This window comes from Pelobates fuscus, chromosome 3 (assembly GCF_036172605.1).
Source record: "Pelobates fuscus isolate aPelFus1 chromosome 3, aPelFus1.pri, whole genome shotgun sequence".
Lineage (NCBI taxonomy): Eukaryota > Metazoa > Chordata > Amphibia > Anura > Pelobatidae > Pelobates > Pelobates fuscus.
Window position 1 is genome coordinate 57,929,809 of NC_086319.1, and position 12,512 is coordinate 57,942,320.

Here is a 12,512-nt window from a genome sequence, read left to right on the forward strand (position 1 = left end):
ATGTACATGGTGCAAATGATAGATTTTTGCAATGTCTGCCGTACATTGTGTTTGAACGAAATAGAATTTATATAGCTCTGACAAGAGGCATTCAGGATTTAAAGTGAATAATCCCACGCTTTTGGAGAGGTAGACGTTTATGGTGTAAAATGCCTTATTGGGCACTATGGAGAAGCCCCCCCCCCCCCTCCCCCCCCCCCCTCCCCCCCCCCCCCCCCCCAAACCTGTAAAAAATAGAGTTTTGCTTACCTGGAATCCAGCACTGAACCAAGCTCCCAGCACTGACTTCCGCGCCCCCTCCAATGTCAAGTGCGTGGACCAATCACAGGCTCCTTATAGAGAAGCCTGTGATTGGTCCGTTTTACCTGCTCAGAGGGGAGCGTGAAGGTTGTTTTTTTTGAAAAAAACAAGTTAGACTGAGAGTAAGGAACGTTCAGCATCTGCATGCAGAGGGTGGAGACATTGAATGGCAGTGCTGTTTACTGTACACATCACTGCCCCAGGAAGCGCTTCTAACAGCCATCTAAGGAGTGGCCAGTGGAGTTATCACTAGGCTATAATGTAAACACTGCATTTTCTCTGACAGTGTTTACAGCAAAAAGCCTGAAGGGAATGATTCTACTCACCAGAACAAATGCAATAAGCTGTAGTTGTTCTGGTGACTATAGTGTCCCTTTAATTAACCCATAATCGTTTTCAGATAATACTGATATTTATTACATGTGCATGCATGGCTAGGCATTACTTTTGGATAGCAGAAGATTGAGATTTATCCACTAAACTATAAACCATGTGCCCAAATGAAAAAATATATATATACCATAAGGAACACCTCTAATTTGAAATGATTAATTACAACTCAATCAGTTAGATATCCATTCCATAGACAAATAATTACCTTCCACTATAGAGCATAACACATGTACTTTAGAACATAAATCAATTCAGTGATCTTATACTTCATAGCTTGATATACAAAGAGATGTCATGTAGGAACAAAGATTTTTCCACTTACAGGAAGCAACATTATAGCAAAATGATAGTGTACCTACAACAAGCCGTCAACTTTAAAGGTGGAACTAGATTACTACATAACAGTAAAACAACACACCAAGAAAAAAATATAAATTAATATATCACATTATTGTATCCATGAAAAGTAATGGGGTCATGTCTAAAATTTGTTATGTTAAATTTGATGCAGTATTCCCATACTGCACCTCTTTATCCCTCCCCCCCCCCCCCCCCCCCGCCATTACTTTTATGTTTGTTTTCTTAATTAACAAATTTGTAGCCTCAAATATATAAATATACAAAAGTGTACTTTCTTTGTGACAAATGTTTACACCTCTGCCACATTGATGGGTTTTCTGAGACAGATTAGTGTTCTTCCATTTTAATATCTAAAAATCTTTCAAAATACAAACGTGCCTTTTTCCCTAAGATTATTATTCAGTTGTCTTATTTTGTGAATGTAATCAATAGTAAAATCATTAGTAAAGAAACTGAGCAAAAAATTGATAGAGGAATAAATCATGTCAGAGATGCATATTATTATCTATTTTACTTTTTTTTTTTTTTTTTTTTTAAAGGCACCAATATATGTAGGGTAGAATAATAATTTTATACATAAGAAAATTGTGCATGCGCACGAAACCAGTGTGAATGTCAAAGTGGATGCAAAACTTTTTATACAGAATAAGAATACCCATCGTATCCTTATGACCTGTGCTTCATAGGAATTCACAGAATTAAGATTACTAAATTTATGTGGTTCTATATTCCGCGTTTATAGTATTACCTTGTCAATTCTCTTGTCAATTCTCCATATAACTATTTACTTACTAAACCACTATTTTCTCTACTCACTCCTTAACATAACAGTGGAAGCATTCAGAGCATCTCACGCAAGCACAGGTGTTCCTCTCAAAATAATATACGGATTGGTCCAGCTGTGCTCGGGCAAAGATTCAGCAGGTGTCCTGCTGAAAGAACTTGAATAACCAGTTGATAGAACATACAAAAAAAAAAAAGAGAAGAAGGAGGTACTAAGGGGTCTAAGAATCAATAAAGATTATATGCTAATAAATAAAATGTTAATGTGATGCTCATTGAATCTGTCCTGTTAAACCATAAACATGTTAAATGATACCAGTTATAGAATAAATGCTGAGATACTACTTATTAATCTGTGCCGTTGTTTATTGTAGTGAGCCAAGAATCGTGTGTGTTCTAAGACTTGTCTAACACAGACCAGCTTTGTAAAAAAAACAATGTATTGTATCTATCCCTGGCAGGAAAACACCTGATCGAGACAGGTACAAAACACCTCATTTAAAAAGCCATAAAAAATAATGACTTAATTGGTTTGAATCCAAGCAACAATGCTAAATGCAATCTGTCTCAGTCAGAATGGATTATCTCAGCATACACATAGGCATACCCCAACCTCTTTTGACTTCTACAATTTCCCAACTTCCTGTTTTGTTTTTTCATTTTTGTAATAAATATGATTGCACAAATTATTGACAACATTATTTGTTAATGTCTAAGAAATTAGGTGCCTGTTTACAATTTTCTACATTTAAATCTAGTCTTAAATGTAGTCTTTAATAGAGTACATCCATCTCACTACCTCCAGTCACACGTACTTTGCTCTATTAGTGGAAATAAGAAGGGAGCTGTCTCTTATATGTAAAAGTCTCTTTTGGCTGCCTATTTGCTGTACTTTGTAATATATTTGCACAGTAAATATAACATTGTAATATCTTGGCATCTGAAAGAACATACAAATGTTTGATTTATGGATGAAAAATACATTTCTTTGGGTGAATACTGACAGTTTCATAATCTTTTAAAATGGGGTGGTCATGTTCTAAATCGTGGTTTAACCTTTGAGCTACCAGCCTCAGTTATGGACGCGGTTGGTCTGTTTCATGTTAAAGCACAAAACAACGTTAAATGGATACTTTTGGCTTTTCTAATGCCCTATGATTAATATGATTAAAAATACATTTCTTTCATTACGCAAATTCCCAGGATCTCCAGCTCCTGTTGCGACTTTGCAATGATATGGATACAGCCAATCCTGGAGTAGATATGTCCAGCTATGGAACTACAATGCGAGAATGATGAGTATATATAGCAGGCAAAAATAGGGTGGCTGACAGGTGTGTATATGTCCTTCAATTGTGGCGCTATTGCCAAATTTAATAGTGATATCCCTTCCTCATGTCATCACAACCCTTAGAACAGGAGTAGGCAAACTTCGGCACTCCAGATGTTGTGAACTACATCTCCCATGATGCTTTGCTAGCATCATAGCTATAACAGCATTATGGGAGATGTAGCCACAACATCTATATTTAGTTAACTGAAGGTTAACTGCCCCTGCTCTAGAATGACACTGACTATTTTTCTTGCAGAAAAAAAATCTCTCCTAGAAAATCACATGCACTGACACTGTCCTCTGATTCAGCCACTGTTAGTCAGTGCTGGCTGTGTCATTGTTTGTCACCCACAGCTTCACACTTAAGATTAACAGAACAGTCACAGTGTGTTTCTCCCATTAAAAAAATATTCATAATCCTATTTTGATGAATTTTCACTGTGTCTCCAGCATAGTGTAGCACGTCCAATAAAAATAGTGTATAATCCCCAGCTCGGTCTCCATCTCTGGGTTTTGGCTCAGTATCCTATACAAAGTTGCTCTGTGTCAGTACTGTACTAAACCTGATATTAAAATACATCTCTTTACTTCGTAGCCATAACCACTGTCGCCACACCTGTACACTAACCCTAAGCACCATTAATACCTTACACGAAATCCTAAACTCTGTCTTTTATTTGGCCTTATTATTGCTAACTTAATATAGATTTAATGACGCCAAACTGAATAATTCTGATAATGATGCAGAGTAGAAATACATGCCAAAATATTCCGGGATTTTGTTTCATTAAGCAGTTATTGCGGTAAACTGACAAACTAAGCTGAATGCAATATTTGGAGCCTTATAACTGAATTGGAAAAATAGCTTATTTTCAGATATATTTTCCAGGTTGGTTATTTTACAGGGTGATTTACTAAGGTGAGAATTCGAATTTAGGACCGCAAACATTTTCTAAGTCAACTATGCGTCCAGTTTGGCTGCTTTGGCCTTACATTTGAAATTTATATTGAATACACTTTAACAAATAATTCTGCTAGTAGTCTATATATTTCAATACACACTTCAGACCCCACGCATCCGTAGGGTTTGGAATATTGGATCAGATATATTTTCATGCAAACCCCACCGGTCCTCACTAAATGTGGATTACTGGAGCAAGTAACATCAGACGAATATTCTAACAGCATTTCTATAAAATACTGAACAAAACTCAAAACGCTCTGGTATCAGTGAATCCTGCTTTCATTTTCTAATACATAGTGTTTTTTGCATTACTACTATCTGTATACACCCTCTACATACACCGCTAAACCTAGGTTAAAGGGACAGTCCCAGAAAAAAAAATGTGTAAGCCTACCCCCTGCCCCTTTTACACTATACATAGTTCCATAGTTATAACTGTAGTTATTTGCAAAAATGACCTTCTTTTTAGAAGCTGATGTCAGGTAGATGCTATAATATCAATTTTCTTACTTTTTATATATTGTCTGTATAATGCATTAAATGGGGAAAAATCAGTTTGGGCTATTTCTTTAATGTAACTCTCTGTAAAGAAGGCATTTTTGAATTTAAAAAAAAAAACAGGATCCTGATCAAAGTTTCTCTGATCAATGGAAATACTATTTTTAAATACACATTTCATGTTATGTTGAAAACCATTCATTTTTACCACTTTAAAATTACATCCAACATCAATATTCTAAAATGATCTTATATATCTTTCTCAAACCAAAATCGAATTCCTTTTCATCAAGTAGGATCCTTTTAACCAATCCTTTTAATCAATATATAAAATCCTTTGTGTGTGTTTTAAAACATTGCTTTATTTTAACAATAAATGTATAAAGATAAACTGATTAAACTATTTCTTTTTTTTTCTCCCAACATAAATATGATTTCAACAAAGACATTCAATTCTTATTTTATAAGCAAGACCCGAAAAATATTGATACATGCAGATTGTACATGAATTATATTTTACAAATACACATGTATTGCTAAAAAAATAAATAAAATAAAAATAACCTAACAAACAAAATACAGCTGATACATGCTGTTAGTTAAAAATTACAAAACTTCTCAAAGTCACAAAACAAAAATTTTTAAAACTTACCAATGCATCTGCTTGGTTATATATTATTTTATTCCACAATCTCAGAAACCTGTCAGAGCAATCATATACAAATTCCAGAAGGCATGCAGCTGCACCTGCTGATATTGCTTTTATTATAAAGACCTTAGCTCAGTTTGAGCAGCATTCTCCCTGAATGTTCAGCAACAACTACAAGCCTTTCCTCCTGGTTACAAAGTTTATAGCTTGCTGCTTGTCACACAGGTCAGAGGTTATGGCTGCTGGATCAAATCCAATCCATGAGTCACATGATAAGGCTATTCCCTTTTTTCCCCTTACACTAGATCACTGACCCAGATTGAAAAGAATGCTCAGTAATGTGTTGCATCGAATTTGGAGTCTAATGAAAATTGCCTTTTGAGGCTGTAGCATGTAAGGAAACTGGTTCCTCTAGTGACACCTGATACAATGTGTCCTCCTTCAAAGGAGTGTTTCTTTAGTGCCCCATTGTCTGTCCCCACCCATGCCCTGGAGATCTATAGTCCTTATTTTTAAACCATTTGTTAAAAAAGAGAAAAGAATAGCTGAACATTTTTTGCATGTTCCAAAAGTAAAAAGCCTACACATTGTGATTTGCTTAAAATTAGATTGCTATAGTATTCTGATCTGTTTATTAAAAATGATGGTGCCACGTTTATTTGAATTTCTTTCTCTTTTATGTCTTTTGAAACTGTTGTATTGTCAGATGCAAACTAAGAAAATATATGTGTGCCCGCCTGACTTTTGTGCTTTCATTTGCACCTTTTTATACAATACAAAGAACAGAACGTCAGGAATGTTCTATTTAGACTTGGATCGTTATTTTGTTTATGTTTTTTCCGATCTCAATAGCCGTTGGGATGCAAACCTAAGATATATATGTTGCTGCTCTAAGTCTTAAAGATTTTAAACTGTTAAAGAATGACTTCCGCAACTCAGAATACATTTGTAGTCTGAGTGACACTTATCCTATTATACGCTAAGTTTAACGTAATTGACATACCGTAACACGGTCAGTGTAAGTAGTGAAACTGTATAAGTTATATATATATAAGGAGCAGTGCCACGTTGAAGCTTTACAGTAGGGCTTTTTAATGGACCCTCTATTTGTAAATTTATATAGGTAATGCATTTAACACAAATCACAAATTGGACAAAATTAACACAGGAAAACCAGAAGATAATATTCTGGCTTAACCTGCATGCAATCACACTAACATACTCCTACAGTCACACACACACTGCCACGCGGCACAGATACAAACCCACATTCACACAAACACTGCCGCACTACACAAATACACCGCTAAAATTACACACACACTGTCGCACTGCACAGATACACATCCACATTAACACACACAATGCCACACTAGGCAAATGCATCCCCACATTAACACACTCTGCCACACTACACTGATACATATCCACATAATTCACACACACACACACACAAACACATACGCGCACACAATGCATCTTCATGTTAATACACGCTTGTTTCAGAGGGTGAGCGTCAGTTTGGGGTCAGGTGTGTGTCTTGTGTTGTAAAAGCCCATTCCTAAATTTTGTTCCTGAGCCCCTATTATTTTTGAAGGCTGCATGAGGAAGTAACTCCAGTGGTTGCCAGTCTGACAACCACTAGAGGCATGTTCCTGGCAAGCTGTAAACATTGCCTGTGACAGCAGGAATAGCTTGTATGTTAAGTTGTAGTTGTCTTAGTGCTTAGAGTGTCCTTTCAACTTTTCTCGACAGGGAGTCAAATAAGCTACTCACACTTAAAGGGAGACTATGGGTAACCAGACCACTTCAGCTCATTGACGTCGTCTGTTTGCAGTGCCCCTGTCCCCTTAACCCTGCAATTGTAATTATTACAGTTATTGAGAAACCTCATTAATTACCTTGCAGGGTTAAGGACAGCTACTAGAGGCGCTTCTGGGTTGTTAGATGACTTTTGGTCGCCTAACTGACACTGGACGTCCTCATGCTCTGCACGAGGGCATCCAGCATTAGCTAAAACCTCATAGAAAAGCATTGATTGAATGCATTCCTATGGGGTAGTCCTAATGTTGTTGCAGTGCCCGCCGCGCATGCACATTAGGTCCCCGACATAGACGGAGAAAGAGCAGAGGCGGAGCCTGATTAATCGCTCAGGGACATCAGCGCTGGAATCAGGTAAGTGACAAAAAAGGTTTTTAACCCTTTCAATGCTGCGGGGGAGGGGGGGGGGGACGAGGGGTTCTATAGTGCTAGCATTATAACTTTGTATTCCTAGCACTATAGTTTCCCTTTAATTTCCAATGACCTGAAATTTTTTAGCTGTATTTAGTTATATACTAAAATTAATTTGGTAAAATGCTTTCATTAGACTTTTCCCAGTGTTATATAGGGGTCTCTAAAGCATTGGAAACACTGCTGCTAACAAGTCTATTGAGAGCAGTTGCTGGAGCCTGTTGAATATGACGAGCCTCTTCCAAGCATTACAGGCTTACTAAAATAGCATAAGGACCCAATTTAGAGTCTTGACTCAGGATTTAAGAACCACCCGCTGTACAGATAAATGATCAGCATTAGTATGGCATCTAACCCACAGAATTTGATTTGCAGACCTCACTGAAAAGGCTTCGGCTGTGTAAAACATGACAGATTCATATTAAAATCTGAAAACAATTTGTTCTAGCCATTGTGCCAGTTAAATACTATAAATTAGATAGATAAATCTACCTATCTATCTATATATCTGTCTGTCTGTCTGTCTGCCTGTCTATCTTATAATTTCCTATAGTAAAATAGATCATACTTGTGTTCAAATTCACTTTGATAGTGTGATTTTTTAAAAGCATTCTTGCACATTCCATGAACCAAACATTCCAAAGTATTCTAGTTACACTCTGGGTATTTTTTGTTTTATTTAATGTCAGTAGCTTCAGGGATGGAATTGTTGCTGTTCTTGATCTAACAGATTTAACCCCTTAAGGACCAAACCTGTGGAATAAAAGGGAATCATGACATGTCACACATGTCATGTGTCCTTAAGGGGTTAAAAGCAGTAAATATGATTTCCCCGTAAAGTATTTTTGCTGCAAAGTATAATCTTGCTTAGTCAACAATTTCCAATGATAGTTTTAAGAGTAAACCTATACTTATAAAATGCAGAGCACTGCTATGAATAGCAATATCAATGCTTTAGTGATAAACTGATAGTGTTACTGTAGTGATCGCAGGATTTAATTTAAAAGTGGCTCCTGCAGGGTCTAGCAAGTGATTAACAGAGCAGGAGATAAGAAATTATAAATCAAACAGAGTTTCCAATAAAAGAAGTGTAAATATGAAATGCCTCTTTACAGGAAGTGTTTAGGAAGGATGTGTAAGTCACATGCAGGGAGGTGTGTCTAGGGGTGCATAAACAAAGTAATTTAACTCCTAAATGGCAGAGGATTGAGCAGTGAGACTGCAGGGGCATGATCCATATACCCACACCGCTGCATTAAGTTAAAGTTGTTTTGGTGACTAAAGTGTCCCTTTAAGATTGGTTTAATTCCAGTATGAAAACGAAACCAAAAAAAATATATATATATGGAATTTCCCAAAAAGTAATGCCAAAGTTCAGTAATTACAGCTTGAGAAGCAGGTGTGCAAGTGGGATAATGACAGGCTTTCAATAAACCCATGTACGTTAATGCCACAGCTTAATTAGCCAATGTACCTATTTATCAGTGCTTACCTTGAAAGCACTCCAGTTTATCTTGTTCCCTGCCCCATCCCAATTGTAGCACATATCTACAAACACAAGCCAAAGGCTTCAGTAAGACAAATAAGGAACTCACATAGAAAGCCATTTAATGGGGAATTTAATTAGGTTAATTGGATTGTAACACAGGGATCACACCATCAAACCTCTCCATATTTTAATATATCATTATATACAGATTATATATACAGAAATATGTCTGCATATTAAAAATAAATGTTGGCATTTTAAGGGATACTGTCACTGCCCAGGATTTTTTTTATATTATATTAACTTATTCCTATATTTAACAAGTATGTATTTGTGAGGTTTGAAAAGTATAATTAAATGTAAAAGTCCATACGCTTTAATCCTACAACTGGGTGCCTCCATCTTAGCTCATTGTCAGTGATTGTTATAAGACCTGTCCTTTGCACCTGGCAGTCAGCATAGAGAAAGCATATATAGAAGAGGAGACATGATACAGTGTTTCAATTTCTCCACCTCATTAGCATTTTTTGCCCTGGATTTGCCTTGTCTGAACTGGACTATAGTGCCATTTGCTTTAACTTTACTATAAATGTAAATTATGATGGAGTTAGTTGTAGGTGAGATTCAATGTTTTATTTAATAGAGTAAACTCCAGAGAAGTGGCATTTTCTCTTTAACTGATTTTCAGCCAAAGGTCATAGCTCACATCACAGTAGATAAGTGCGTAGTGGGTAGGTGGTCCAACAGGGTTGCTTGATCACCAAATGAATTAGGAATGTCAACAAAAACATATACTTCATGGATACTTATTGATCAATAGATTTTCATAGGTGCGTCTGATTAAAATCATGATCTGGGGGGGCGGAGCCTGGCAAGCAAGCGAGCAAGACGTGCTCTGCTCGAGCTCCAGCCGATCGGGAGGTTTACTGCCTAATATCTGGGGGTGAACCGCAGAAAGAACCACGTACAGTGTCTAGAAAGCTTGGGGAAACCAGCACTCACATGCGGATACCCGACTTGCCACACAGCATGCCTGGGAACCGAAACGGCGGAGTGAGGCCTACAAGGTCGGACGGGCTGGGAAGGCGGCCGCTTCCCGCTCACCATACCGGGCCACAAGCAAGCACCAGGCGTCCCCCCCCCCCCCTACGGACCGGGGGGGATATCCCGGTCCCCGCCACGTGGAGCTGGCTCAGCTGCACACCTGCACTCGGGACCGACAGCCGAAACAAGCAGACCGGAGGTGAGGGCCTCCAAAATGGCGGACGCAAGCGACGGCAAAACTCATGGTACGCAGCAGCAGCCTACTACACCCACATGCATCTCTAAAGCAGGCAAGAGGGAGGTGAAGCAAAGTGGGGCAACAAATCCACACAGCCTGTCCACAAGGGCCACCCAGCCAGTGCCCGAAATGCGGAGCATCAGCCTCAGGACACACAAGTCCTCACTAGAAACCTTTGATTGGCTCTGCGCAGGCCTCAGGGAGGCTTTATACAGCCGGGGAGTAACTCACCGCCAAGCTGAATTAAAGGTGGCATCATGGATACGTCCTGCAGCGAGACGCAGCTACTTTATACAGATGCCCCGAGCCTCCAAGATGGCCGTCCGCCACAACAGATATCGCCGGGCTCTGAGGCGAGATGGGGTACCAAACCCCCAGCACACACGAACCCAACAGCACAGTCGGCACAGCGGAGGGGCACCCAGAGATGTAGGGCTGAAATCTTCACCATGGACGAAAAGCCGAACCTCTGCAGCAGCTCAGGGATCAGATCCGAACCATCCGCACCGATATACCGGGACCCAGCGGTGGCACATACGGCCAGACTGCGCAAGGAACACCCGGCGCGTTAAACGACTGACATCACCTGCCAACTGCCGTGCGAGCGGAGATGGCCACACATGCCCAAGGGAACGAGGTATGCCAGCGCTTGTCCCGCCCCTGAAATGCCCCAGCCAGCCCCACTGGCCCCAGTTCGGACCACGACACCCGAGAACTTTGCACTCCTGGGTTACTGACCCCCCACTCATGGGCATTGGCTAAAAGGACCGATGGCAGAACCCCACAGTTGCCGCCTGCCTCTACCTAACTAAATCTAGCCAGAAAAGCTCCTAACCCTTTGTTTATCATTTTCCGACGAGAGCAGGCGTGAGCTGATCGGGACTCTAAACACAGGCCAGCACTCCTAATTCAAAGTATTCGCTGACACCCAGCCTCATATGCCTCAAATGGACTCACAAGATCATCTATTACAGCGTTTGGTTCATCTTTTATGTTTATTTTTTCTGTTTGTAATATTGCCAGAGGCCTGACTATCACTATAGCGCAGCCATGTGTCACCCTGTCGACATATCCCCTAGCACTCACCCAGCTACTGCTGTTTTGTACTAAGCTATGGCTTAACCACAATTCCTTTACCTACCGTATAGCACCACGGCTACATAGTTAACCTACCTTGTTTATGTTACAAGCTCAGTACTAATGCTATTAGTTTTAACGCAACAGCGCATTCTTAACCTTCAAAACGTATACTAAGCATAGAACAACATTGTATGTTCCTATATAAATAACATTTAGCAGAGTCTTAGCCATGAAGAATGATTCGCAGTTAGATATATATACCTAGCTTGTTTACCATTGTATGAATATAAAAACGCAATGCTCCTAAGTGAATTAACCTATAATATAAAAATTGTGCAAGAACTAACCTAAACCCTAATGTTATATCTGTTGAACAGCATGAGGACTGCCGTTGGGGTACCGCATGCCAGCTTGTTATATCTCAATGCACTGAAAAAATAAAGAATTAAAAAAAAAAAATCATGATCTGACTGCCGTAGCCAACTTTCATGTGTCGCATGATCCAACAATGTGGTCTCCGGGAACAATTTTTTTTGCTGCATATTGCGTTGATATCTAACACTTACTTATTGCTGGCAATCTAAGCCAGGGTTGCCCACAAGGTAGATCCCCAGATGTTGTAGAGCTACAACTCCAATGATGCTTTGAGTGTCTTTGCATGCATTTAGAATGACAAGGAGTGATGGAAGTTGTAGCTTTAACACATCTGGGGATCTACCTTTTGGGCACACCTGATCTAATACTACTTATATCTAGATCTGTAAGTGTAGCCAGAACCACTGAATTTTCCTGGACACATTACTTCGACATACTGATGAGCAGCAATTGAAAAGTAATTTATGGATAATGGATGAGATTGTGAAATGTGGATTTTACATTTCTTTAATCGCTAAGTTTATTATGTATCAGTTCAAGGCTTATAAATGTGATGAAAAGCTTGCTTTATGTGATTGTTTTCTTTGAATACCGATTTTCTACAGTAAAAACATGATATCATCAGCAATGATTAATCTGTTTGTTAAATTGTAATACTTGCATAGCAGAGCTAAGCTCAAAAGTGCACAAATAATTTAAAACATGTCATTTGTGATTATCATTCGTTGTGTGTCTCTTCTGACTCAAACATATCTACACCTTATAATAGTTTTT

At 38.8% G+C, this 12,512-nt stretch overlaps 1 protein-coding gene across 2 annotated transcripts in view; it reads right to left on the reverse strand.

Annotated features, from left to right (window-relative positions):
- PLEKHG7 (pleckstrin homology and RhoGEF domain containing G7) overlaps positions 1–5,628 on the reverse strand; it is a 51,611-nt gene extending 45,983 nt beyond the window's left edge. The window contains exon 1 of one of the 2 annotated variants that reach the window (XM_063445157.1): positions 5,595–5,628. The gene's annotated coding sequence lies outside the window, so the exon portion shown is untranslated. Of the gene's footprint in view, positions 1–5,283 lie in introns of both variants that reach the window. The other variant, XM_063445156.1, reaches the window with a different exon arrangement.
- Between the last annotated feature and the right edge of the window lie 6,884 nt (positions 5,629–12,512).